This window comes from Ahaetulla prasina, chromosome 3 (genome assembly GCF_028640845.1).
Source record: "Ahaetulla prasina isolate Xishuangbanna chromosome 3, ASM2864084v1, whole genome shotgun sequence".
NCBI lineage: Eukaryota > Metazoa > Chordata > Lepidosauria > Squamata > Colubridae > Ahaetulla > Ahaetulla prasina.
In genome coordinates, this window is record NC_080541.1 from 220,511,909 (window position 1) to 220,524,929 (window position 13,021).

At 39.9% G+C, this 13,021-nt stretch overlaps 1 protein-coding gene across 4 annotated transcripts in view; it reads right to left on the minus strand.

Annotated features, from left to right (window-relative positions):
* Positions 1-10,005, minus strand: part of DIDO1 (death inducer-obliterator 1) — a 69,850-nt gene extending 59,845 nt beyond the window's left edge. Inside the window, exon 1 of one of the 4 annotated variants that reach the window (XM_058178005.1) lies at positions 9,634-10,005. The gene's annotated coding sequence lies outside the window, so the exon portion shown is untranslated. The other 3 variants (XM_058178002.1, XM_058178001.1, XM_058178003.1) reach the window with 3 other exon arrangements.
* Positions 10,006-13,021: the final 3,016 nt, after the last annotated feature.

Consider the following 13,021-nt stretch of genomic DNA (forward strand, 5'->3'; position numbering starts at 1 on the left):
ATAGTCCACTTCTGAACAAAAGACACTGTAATTGTTTTGACTCTCCTGGTCTACTTTGTTCCTTTCTGCCAACAGCAAGTCAGTAAGTACAATAATACCTACAATCCAAACATCTTTTTATACATATACTCAATCCTCTTTCTGGACTATTCCTTGTTCTTCTGGCATAGTATGCCTTAACAAAAGGCAGCACTTAGATAAAATTGATGTGGGCTCAGAAGCTAAATTTAATTAGGCCAAATCAGAATTTGGAGGAAAGACCATCATGGAATACAACCATTGCAGGTTAAACCAAGAAATAAAAAAGCAGATGGTGGTTAACCAGATTTACACAGTTGTCAAGAAAACTGTGATAGTGTCCATGTAATCCCTAGGAGTCAAACGTGACTTAAAGGAGACTGAATGCTTTCTCCAAAATCCAGGGGAAAATAGATACTATTGGAACAAGTGACAAATTTATTAAACCTAAAAAGGAGAGAGGGGATGTCAGAAACTGCCACCAAAAACTTCTAGCAGCCATGTTTATTTGTACCTGCAAAATGGAAGTTCCATAAACCATTTCTACCATATAATAAAAGCTCATAATAAAAATTAACTATTTCAGCCAATTATAGTTTATCTGGAAAGAATAGGAGGCTTTGAGACTTTTCTATCTTTGAATTTCAGAATTTTTCTAGAGTCCAGTTCCCACTGCAGGATTCTGTACCTAAACGTAACTAATTCTTACTTGGAAAGTAAGAGAGATGATACTTAAAGGAACTTTTTACAGACTAACCATATAGGCATGTTTAGGTAATATACTAAGTATGCATGCAGGCATACACTGCTTACGGACTCCAGCATCATTGTTGAGCTTTCTGCTTCTTCCTTCCTTCCTTGCCCTGCCCTCTTGGTATAACTTGTTTTCTATCATCATTTTCATTTCCTCTGTTTATCTACCTATCTCTTTCCTTACCCTTCTTTCTTTCTTGTTTTAAAGTTTCTTTTCTACTAAAAAGAAGGAAGGGGAATTGTGTGAAGAAGTTGATAATGTTATCTGATCCTCTATCTCTGCATTATAATCTGAGCGCCTACAAGCTATTCTTATTTACATTATTATTTACTCAAATACCAGTACTAACCTTTTGTGATGGCCAATATATATATATATTTTTTGGAGGGGAGTACAACCTCTAGTTAGTGTGAGTTTATACTGGTATGTATAAATATGTGTAACTACCTCACATCCGCCCATTTACTGGGAGAAACATTTTTAAGTTGGATATTACGTTAATCTGGATATTCTTACACACACTTTTCTGCCTCATTCTTTCCACAAGGGAAGACTATTTTAAATTTTTACTTCTCAGTAGCTATATTTCAACTGGCTGTTTACAAGTACAGGCATAATTGGAGAAAAGTTCAGTCAAGCCTCTATTTCAAAATAGTCTTCCCAAAAAAATTAGGTTCTAAGGATCTCCAACTAAGTGAGCTACATGTTTTGAAGTCCCACAGTTCCCAGTAATTGGCAATGCTTCTTGGGACTAGTCCAAAATAAGGCGCATATGTCCTTTTCTCTGCCAGTTAAGAATTACATCACTATTCCAGAATTATTAAACCTGCCTAGTAGAAAATTACAACAGATAGTTCTCAAGCTTCAAATACAATTTAACCGATTTCAGTACATGAACACTGATAAGAAATCAGATTCTGTGGAGTAAGCAAAGTTGGATCAAACAAAAAACTTTTATCACACAAACTCTGCCACGCAAAAGGATTACCCCACACACTGAATAATGAAAGCTACATCGCTGTTGTTGGCCTAGAGAAGCAACACCACAGGACCAGAAATCAGCAGTATACTTTCATTTTTTAAAAAAACCCACTCTTTTGAGGACAGTAACATTCACATTTTGGACAAGGAAGAAAAATGGTGAAGAGTAAAGAAATCCGTTTATGCCAAAATGGAAAATCCTTCCCTAAATAGAGGTGAACGCCTCAGACACAACCTGTTCCCCATTTTTTATGCTGCTCTTGCATCGGTCTCCAGGAAAATTAAGACCACCTCACAGATTCATCAGAGAGGCCACCCTTAATGATTCACCTGGGAGAAATTTAGAAGTTGGAGCATTTACATCCCAAGGAGTCTCTGTCTACTCACCTAAGGAGCCCATCCAGATTAGGTGAGATATGAAACTTCCCTGGTGGACATATATGGGCTCCCCCTAACCAAGTTGCTCAAACTGAAGTAGTTACTCAGCTAAGCAGCAAAACATTTCAAACCAACAAGAAAAGAAGTCCAGTAGCTTCAACTTCCAGGCTAGATTTAGGGGCTCTTTCAAGAGTTGACCATAAACAATCTCTCTTTATCATACATATAAATGACCACTGATCCATTTTTATTAGAAAGTAAACAAATTAAGAAAGATCAAATCAAACAATCAACAATTTGTCTCGCAGATCATTTTCTGTTTTACAGTCAGTCCTCGACTTACAACCACAACTGAGCCCAATATTTCTATTGCTAAGACAGTTGTTAAGTGAGTTGTGCTCATTTTATGACCCCTTTTCTCTAGTTGTTTACTGAATCACTGCAATTCTAAAGCAAATATGGCTTTCCCCCCACTGACCTTGCTTGTCAGAAGCCAGCTGGGAAGATTACAAATGTTGATCATATGATCCTAGGACACTGCAAATATCATAAAAAGCTGCCGCTGGCCAAGTGCCCAAATTTTGATTACATGATTATGGGGATGCTGCAATGGTCATAGGTGTGAAAACCAATCATAACACACTTTTTTTTATTGCTGTTGTAACTTCAAACAGTCACAAAAAGAATGGTTTAAAGTTGAGGACTGCCTGTATTATTTAACTGAGAATGAGAATATAGTATATTTGACCAGGCTAGGGGTAGTAATGGAGGATGGTTTATTTTTTTAGAATGTTTTAACGAACAAACAATAGTGTAGGAGAAACTTGCATACATTATAAAGGAACAGTAAGAGCCACCCAAACACATAACAAGGGAATTGCTAATTCAATAGGATTCTTTCAGTAGTCGGCCGTTCAATCACGTCTGATTTCCACAGACTGCCTGCAGTTTTGTTGGCAAAATATTTCACAAGTGGTTTGCCACTGCCTACTTCCTAGGCTGAAATAAACTAGTCCAAAGTCATCAGCTGGTTTTGTGCCTTAGGCAAGAGTAGGGTTGTTTCTAGTCTGATTTATTTTTACTTTCTATCCTGACTTTATTATTGGTATAACTAACATGAGGCTGTGAATATATACAATTCCTCCTCCTATTTTTCCCACCTGTGAGGTGGGTTGGACTGAGAGATAGGGATTAATATTTCTCCTTTGTTAATGAAAGATGACTAACAAAGAAGAAATATTAAAACATGAAGAACAAAACATTTTGGCTTTATTTTCTTTAGCTACCCTGAAACAGGCTTTGATGGTTAAAATGTCCATTGAAAAATTTGAGGGACATAAATCTGCAAAGCTTGGCATTAATTATAGATGAGACATATGCAGTACTAATTTCCAGATTAAGGCTTTCCAAAATTGAAGCACCTAGTCCACATAGCTAGATCATTTATTTGCAATGTTATTAAATTGTTGCATTTGTAGTGCAACAAATAATGAATTATTAGGACTGAGGATGTTACCTAATTTGCATAATGAAATGTCTGCAAGAAAACAACCAAGCTTAGAGAGCATCAAGAACCATGCAATGAATAATCTGCTAAAACTTTGATAATTCTGGAGTTAAATGTTTTACAACAGGCAACTCTATACTTTTTATCAAATTACAGATTTATGATTCTTAAAATACACTATGTATCCTATACAATACTCTGGCAATTACCTTTAATAATTCAACTCAATTACATAACAGGGCCTGAAGGTTTTTTTTAAAAAAATATTCAGTCAGTCCTAGTAGACTTTAATATAGTTGTTTCTTTGAGATAATGTACAGGTAATGTAGTTCTTTTATTCACAGTATGTCCCACCAGGGATGATTTCTCATTTCAAATCAAGAGACTGGACCAAATCTACCTGTATATATTTAGAAATGTATGAACAGTAAAGCACTTCTATAGAGGAGCTCAACAGATTTCTTATTTTCATATTCTGTTGTAGTTTAAGGTAAAGGTTACCCTCGCACATATATGATAGTCGCTTCCGACTCTAGGGGGCGGTGCTCATCTCAGTTTCAAAACCGAAGAGCCAGTGCTCTTCCGAAGATGTATCCGTGGTCATGTGGCCGCCATGACTCAACGCCAAAGGCACACGGAACACTGTTATCTTCCCACCGAAGGTGGTCCCTATTTTTCTACTTGTATTTTTTACGTGCTTTCGAACTGCTAGGTTGGCAGAAGCTGGGACAAGTAACGAGAACTCCGTTACGTGGCACTAGGGATTCAAACTGCCAACCTTTCTGATTGACAAGCTCAGCGTCTCAGCTACTGAGCCACTGTGTCCAACTATGTTGTAGTTTGTCCAATTGCTGTCCTGAAGTTTCAGCAACAAAAAAACAATATTGTTTTTAATATAAAAGTTTTATTATTCTATCTCTGGATCCAACTCTTGCCATCAATATGTTTATAAATAATCAAACAAAATATACAATCTTATTTAAAAGAAAACTTCACTTATTTTAATGTGATCCTGGAGACAAAGAGGAAAAGTAGATAGACTAAGTTATTTTTGCTACTTCAGGGACCATGTTTTATAAAATGTCATTATTCAGATTTAAGAATTGTGCATATAACTCTTTAATTTTATCAATTAAATATAAGAGATTACATGAAACCAGTACACAGTCTGCAGAAAGAATAATAATTGTTTAGGAATTTATTTGAGTGAAAAAAAGTTTATACCTATTTAGAAATGTTTTAATAGCAGGATTAATTTCAATTATACACCAACTATGTGAAATACATGCTTGTTGATTAATTCATAAAGCACAATGTTAAGTCAGTCAGTCTGTGCATACAATATTTGTTTCTCTTCTGTTAAACTGCACCCATTGTCTTATTTTCATCATTTTTCTGAGAATACTTTATAACGTTCTGCTAGATTGTTAAAACTAGTGTTTACCAACAAAACTGTCTGAGAACTAGCAATTCAAACTATAAAAAGTCAACATTAGTATATAAATACAGTTAATGCAAATACTCATATTACTAATGCCTAATGTGACAGCGTTAGCTAAATGGATGACAGATTGGGTGAAGGGAAAGAAATCCGTATATATTAAATAGTTTATTTAAAAATGATTAATTTCAGAACTATATATAAAACATAAGAGTTAAAATTTTATACCCCTACTATTTATTAGAGCATATAATGACACAATTAAATGCCTTCTGCACACTTTGGAACAATTTACAAGCTAATATTTCAAGATGTGTAAAATTTGCTGTGTTATGAAAATCTATTTTCATGCTGATCCATCATGAAATTCTATTTTCATACTGACCCATCATATCATATCATGTGCCAAGGACGGCAAGTGTCAAATGGAAACAAGTATGTTACAAAAGCCAAAGCCAAAGGCAGATGAGATTTTATGCAATAACATTTTGGAATTCATAAATCTTCAACAAACTTGCTATTTTTTAAAACCCAATATTAGTATATTATATAGTTTTGAGGAAGAGTTAAGCAAGTAAATTCTGATCTTTAATGTCTCTGTAAAAATAGTTCCTGATAGTAGCAGAGGACTCAAACAATTGTCTGTACTGCTATATCAAAGGAAGGTACATTATACTAGAGCAACAGAATCAGATATTTCTCACTATAAAATAATATAGGTTTAATATATTATTAAAATAGATATGTATTGTTGCCTAAGTTAAAAGGGTGCAATTCTGAGAACACTATATGTAAAACACTTATTCACATATTTGCTTTTATTTCAATGTAAAGTATAGCTTTACAGTACTAGCAAGACGTCCAGTGAACATAAAAACATCAATTCTCATCAATTTGCTTTAAAAATAGTCAAAGCAATCCTAAACAGGGATGGGGGAGGCAACTCCTGTATGATTGAGTTATTATTATGGCAAATCCTTTCCAGCTCCAAGAGACTGGTGTCACTTCAACAATCCCTCAAATAACAGCTTGAAGCTATTTCTGGGTTATCTTCATGACCAGCAACCTTGAAATGTGAATAACATATTTAGGAGAGATGTATATATGTATGGAGATTCCCAATCATCCAGGCCCAAAGGTGCTTTTTCAAAAGGCAATTGGACTTTTCTGTTTTTTTTTTCCTTCAAAAAATTTCACTTCTCATCCAAAAAAGCTTCAAGGTTAGAACTGAGGAAACCTTTTGGATCAGAAGCGAAACCTTTTCAAAGAAAAAAACCAAGAAAGTCCAGCTGCTTTTTAGAAAAGCACTTTTGAGATATAGCTCAAATAGGGATAGCTGAGAGAAAAGTTACTGCTTAAATGGGAATGGTCTTCCAAGAGTACTGAAGAGCTGCAGCATCTTAGAAAAGACAGGATTTGGTGTAGCTTCATTTCTTTCAAAGTAAGTTCAGCTTTGTTGATTTCATTGACATGAAATTTGAAATCAAAACTGTATTCCCTGTATTAGGTAGGCCCAACCCTACCTAATTTTTCAATGTTAATGAAGGTTGGCTGGTAGGATATTACGAAGTCCAGATTCCCAACAGAATCTGAGACCACTTTTGACTCCTGCAACATAATATTGTGGCCAATTCAAAAGCTTTCTGCTACAATGTTGGGGAAGCCTCCAAACTTTCACTAGGAACAGGATGGGGGAATCCAAAGCATTCTATTTCCCCCTTAGCTCCCTAAATCACCTCAGAGCTGGTTACTGCAGTCCATCCTATGCAGCTATATTTTAAAGTAATTTCATGAGAAGCTGGTTGGCTTCCAAGCTCTAAAACAAATTCAAAGTGCTAGTAATCACTTAGAAAGCTCTATATATCATGCTACCTACCTACCTACCTACCTACCTACCTACCTATATGTGGGAGAGAGAGAAAAGGGGAGCGGCTGCTTTGCTAAACATGATTCTTCCATCCAGTTCAAACATCAAGAAAGGGATAAGACATTCTTAAATGACATTTAAGATATTCTTAAATAACATATACTATCCCTGGCTCCTTAAAATGGTTTTATTTCAGCAAACTTACAGGCTGCCAGATCTGACAATGTTATCTCTTAACATTGATTAACTTTAACTTTGATGAAGGTGTTTTTTTTTCTTTTATGTACGCTGAGAGCATATGCACCAAAACAAATTCCTTGTATGTCCAATCACACTTGGCCAATAAATTCAATTCAATTCAATTCTATTCTATTCTATTCTATCAAAATTTAGGAAAGATTGTTAGCCTTTTCGTTATTTATTTTATTATTTATTTATTTTGCAATAATTGTAAGCCACCCTCATCAAAAAGACTCTACAAGATTTTATTAGATAAACAGAATATAAATGCCATGTTTTTCTTACATGTCTAATATTGAGCTACATCCAGCCCTGGTAAACATTTTACTGTCCACATATATTGCAGCTAATTTCTATATTATCTTTGCAACATAATAGGAATAAAATAATTAAATAATTCAATCTTAAATTGAATTTCAGATTCAATTAAATACGAAATTCCTGAGAAATTTATCCATAAACGTATTAGGAAACATAGAACAGGAATTAAACTGTCCAAAATATTACTTATACATTATTATTTATAAATTATTTATGCTTATAAGTAAGGAGACTAGATGAATAAAGGATTTCGGTATTACAGAAGCAACTCACACGTTATATTTCCACATCCTTTATAAAGTTCTTTTTAATATTACAATTTGTACCCAATTAATAAGTTCAACTTCATCAATCTGTAAATACACAGAAAAGAAATACTGTGGAGAAACCACTTATGCTATGTTCATTTTCAAACTCCCTCCTCAAAAATTAATTACTGGGTGAGCAGATGGAAACATAGCTTAGCTAGTTAAAAAATAGGTTTCAGCCAGCAGCTAGCAAAACCAAACAAAGCAGGTGCTATTGGGAGAGAGCTACTGATGTCTAGCAAGTCTCATGGGTCTAACAAGAATTACATGAAACATCAAGAAAATAAAGTCAGCTAGTTTCTTGAGAAGCGCAATCCTATACATGCACTGCCAGTCAAATTGTATAAACCTCATAAAACCTATAGCTGCTGAACTGAGAACACAGAATTTGAAATCTCCCATTTGCCAACAAAGCTTATTTTAGACCATACACGATTTCTTAATGCCACCTATCTTTTGGGTTTGCTCTGAGAGAGTGAACTTTTGTCTGGAAGAAGGTAGTTTTGTCCTATCCCAGTTGGGATAGGTACTCTGAGGCAACCACTAGAGCAGTGGTTCCCAACCAGTGTGCCGCGGCACTAAGGGGTGCCGTGAGATCTTTTGAGGGTGCCGGGAACTTTTGAGCTACGGAGATTTTAAATATCTATTTCCTTATAAGGGTGCCGGGAACTTTTGAAAGGCTTTCCAAGGGTGCCTCAAACAAGAAAAGGTTGTGCCTCAAACAAGAAAAGGTTGGGAACCACTGCACTAGAGGGCAGCGTTGGGACACAGAAATATCGGGGGCACTCTGCTGTCATCTGGTGGCCATCTGCATGTTTGCAGCTCAAAAGGCCTTTTTAAAAAAAACAAAACAAAAACGAAACTCCCTTCGTTTGCAGAGCTTCCCGCAGGCTGAAGTCAACAAGGGTCCTGAGCAGAGACGTGTTAGACAATTGCGATGTGTGAACGGACCTCCAAATAAAACACCCAGAGCTCCTCCCCTCGCCCCCGTGCAAAACCCCTCCCCCCCCACAACTGCCACTTAAGGCCCCTTGTTTTTAAACCCAGAGGCTCCTCAAAATTCGCCTCATCTCAAGCCTTCCGTGAAATTTTGAATTTTGTCAAATCGGAAAAAAAACCAAATAATCCACTAGTACTTGAACTAACCAGTACTTCGAATGATAACACACACACACACACACACACAAAAAAAAACCCGACGACCCCCTTTGGACAGTCCCATCGATCCTTGTTTGCGGGGGGGGGGGGCGAGAGTCTATACTGACCACGTTGGAGAGACCCCCGTTTTAAAACCCTTCCCACCCATCCACCCCGCGTTAAAAATATTTATTTAAACGTTTCAGCGCCCACTAACCCCCACCTCAAAGGTGTGAGGAGAAAAACGCGAGTTCCCAAATCCCTCTTTTCCTTCCTCCCCACCCCCCCCACCACCATTGGCCGTCCCAAAAAAACGGAGGGGGGGGGAAAGAAGGCCGGAGCCCCAACGACGATCTGCTGAGGCGAGGCGGATCCTCCCTTGGCGCTCACCTCCCCGCCAGGCCTGGGAAGAAGCCTCCCTTCCTCGTCCCATCCAGGAGAAGCGAGGCCGAGAGCGATCCTCCGCCTTGCCCGCCCGGGCCTTTCTTGAGGAGAAGGACGACGACGACGGAGGCGCCGAGCCGGAGAAAGGCGGCGCCGCCACGTCACGAAGCCCCTTTTGACGTTCAGCGATTGTGGGGTCACCGCCGGGCAGCGCAGAAAGGCCGCTGCCCGCTCCTCCCCCGCCCGCTCCTCCCGTTTTCCAAGCAGGCCCAGACCTCGCCCGCTTGCCTCACTCACCGGAGAGGAGGGGAATGGGCCGCGCAGAGACGCTGAGGTGGGGGGGCGGGAAACCGGGGGTCGCTGACTCTCCTCGGCGGCGTCGCCGCCTCAGCTGAGAGCAGCGGTCGCCGCCGCCATTTCCTCCTCCTCCTCCTCCTCCTCCTCGCGGTTCGCTCTCGACAGCGCCGGGCGGGGAACTTGTTGCTCCGCCCGCGCTGAGGCGGCTGCTGAACCCGTCGTCAAAATGGCCGCCACCCGATGAGGCCGGCCAAGCGCTCGAAGGGGGGCCGACGAAAGAGATGGCCGCTCTCTCTCGCGGACACACTGGCACTCGGGAGGACTGGTTCGGCGCGAACCATAGAGATGCGCTTCTTTCCTTAGTGGGGGGAAAAGGGAAGGAGGGCCAGGAGGGGATTTATAAAAAAAAAAAAAAAAGGAGCGCGTGCTCCGCCGAGTGGGGAGGCGCCCCTTGTGGTTGGAGAAGAAAGTGCTCGTGGGAGGCTGGGAACAGCCGCGCTTATGCTTACCGCCTCCTTTTTCAATGGGCGCTGTAGGAAGAGCCTGTGCTTGAATCCGCAAATCAAATGCTTCCTCTAAATCTAGATTCTAAAACATAAAAACTATACGTTTATGGAGATTCTCAGTCATCCAGGTCATGGTTGTCCCAAAGAGCGTTTTTCATTCTTTTTTTGAAGACTTCTCATCCAAGCTTAGAGCTGAAGAAGCTTCTTGGATGAGAAGTGAAACATCCTCAAAGAAAAACAAGAAAGTCCAGGTGCCTCTTGGGGGAAAAAAATACAAAAAAACCCCCCACCTTTATATATAAAGCATATAGTTTTTATCCCAAACGCAAGTCGGAATCTCATGCAGTTTGAGTTCTGCTCCCCGATGCCTTTGGAAAGAATACAAAATCTGACTTGCAAGGGGAAGAGAAGGTGGAAGCTGTGGCTGCAATCGGTGGCGGTAGTCCTCGAGTTACGACCACTATGGAGCCCAAAATTTAGGTTGCTCAGTGAAACGTTTGTTAAGCGAGTTTTGCCCCATTTTATGACTTTCCTTGCCGCAGTTGTTAAATGAATCATTGCAGTGGCATGATCATTGAGTCAGTCGGGATCTCCCCATTGACTTTGCTTGTCAGACTTTGGCAAAGGCTGACCACGGGACACTGCAACCGTCATAAATATGAACCAGTTGCCAAGCGTCTGAATTCTGATCATGTGACCGTGGCAATGCTGCCACGGTCGTAAGTGTGAAAAACGGTCGTAAGTCACTTTTTTCAGTAACTTTGAACACTCACCGAATGAACCGTTGTAAGTCGAGGACAACCTGCGTTATCCGTGCCTTTCAGCATTTCCGAAGGAAAAATCGCCATCCGTAAGGCCACCAAATTAAAAGGAGGTAAGGCCAGACAAGTTATCAAAACACCCAGTCGATGCTCTGGACATACAAGGCTGAGAAATGGGCAGCAAAATGTTCTTTTATCACATCAGGGCTGGAGAATCAATCGGGGTGTCAAGTCAACCTTGATGTTGTGATCTGCCAGCAGCCTGCGGAGCTGGCAACAGAGTCGGACAGCGATGAGGCTGAGGAAGAACATGGGCCAGTCCTGGAGGCTGGGGAAGGCCCGGATGAGGGCTCTCCGTTGGAGGCAGAGGTGGGAGCTAGGACCATCAGGGAGTGATGTGCGGATTCCAGAGCCTCCAGAGGCTGACAGTATTGAGGCAGAGGACCAGGAGGAGCCTGTTCCTAATGCATGCATGAGAAGAGCTGCCAGAAGTCAAGAGCAGCTCAAGCAAAGAGGACTCTCAGTCCTCCTCTTTGCCATCAGACATGATTGGCCCCTCCCATAAGGCTTAAAAGACCAGCAACGGCATTTGTGCTCTTTGCCGGAAAACAATGTTGATAGCTTTGTCTTGTTGCATTTGTATCGGTGTCTTCCAAACTTTTGCTACGAAAAGCCTTTGGCAGTTTACCTAATTAAGACCAAGGTTGGTGATAGGACTGAGGAATTGTATTGGGAGGAATTTGCTTTAATTTATTATTATTATTATTAATTATTATTAATTAGATTTCTAGACCGCCCTTCTCCCGAAGGACTCAGGGCGGTGTACAGCCTTATTAAAACACATAGGTACACAATAAATTTAAAATACATTTAAAATGAAATATTTAACCGGCCAATTTAAAACTAAAAACGGTCAAACGACCGATATAAAACCCTAAACTATAAAATCACCATTAAAAACCCATAACTTAAAAAACTAACCCAGTTTTTTAATTTAATTTTTAATTTAATTTAACCCAGTTTTTTAATTTTCAATTTAGTTGAACTATGCTAAGAATGAAATAATTCTCAGCTGTTCGAATAAAGTTTGTTTGTTTTACATTGACTGAGTTTCCTACTACCTACTTGGGCCGGGTCACAATACGTGAAGCTGGCTTGACCGAAGCTATTTTGCCTGCTTCAGTGTGGCCACACTGGAGCTGAGGGTCAGGGAGTGGGGATTTTAGATAGAGGAGATTTTTTAGTATAGGAAGTTAGCACCCACCCCTCTCCTAGAAGAATGAAATATTTTAGGAAACATTAAAAAGGCAGAATATTATATTTCCCTGGATGAGAAATGGAGAAACATGTTTCAAAGACAAAGCCGTTCCCTGCCCCACCCCCAACCTTGGTCAATGGGCCATTAAGGCCTGAGCCAGTTCACTCATTTCCCCCACCTTTATCAATGGGCCATTAAGGACTGAGCCAGGCTCAAGCAAACCTGGGAGACAACCTACAAAGTTAGCCAAGACCCCCGCCCACTGGGAGTCTGACAACCAATCAGGATACATTTCTTATACAGGAACAGGAAACACTAAGGTGGGGCCCAAGAGGGTATAAAGCCAAGGGACTCCCAGCATCTTTTCCCTTTTCTCCTTTTTTCTTCACCCAACATCTTGAAGCATGTGATCGCCTTGTCTGCCCAGGACTTCAAACCACGTGGTCCTGTCCACCATTAAACCATCTTTCCAAACAGTCTCTCATGTTTCCAGTGTCTTTCTCTCCACTTGAAACTGAACTTAGAAGGACATTTCTTCCAACAGTAGCCCAAACAAAATACTTTCTCTTGGGAACCAAGGACATTCTCACACCTGGTCGGAGGAAGGCGGAGGGATGCCACCCGGTTGTCGGACTGCACGGTGATTGGACCATGTAACTGATTTGTTTTGAAAAAGAAGAAAATCTTTTACTTTTAATAAGATGAAAACCACAGGAGTTTTCAGTCGGTTTTCACCCGATATGTACTAATATGATATTTCCAATAAACGTATTCTTTGAGCAGTTCAACTGCCTTGGACTCTTGCTTTGCTATGGATTTATTACTTGGAACCCTCACACAGGGTTTAAGAGGGGGGCATGGCC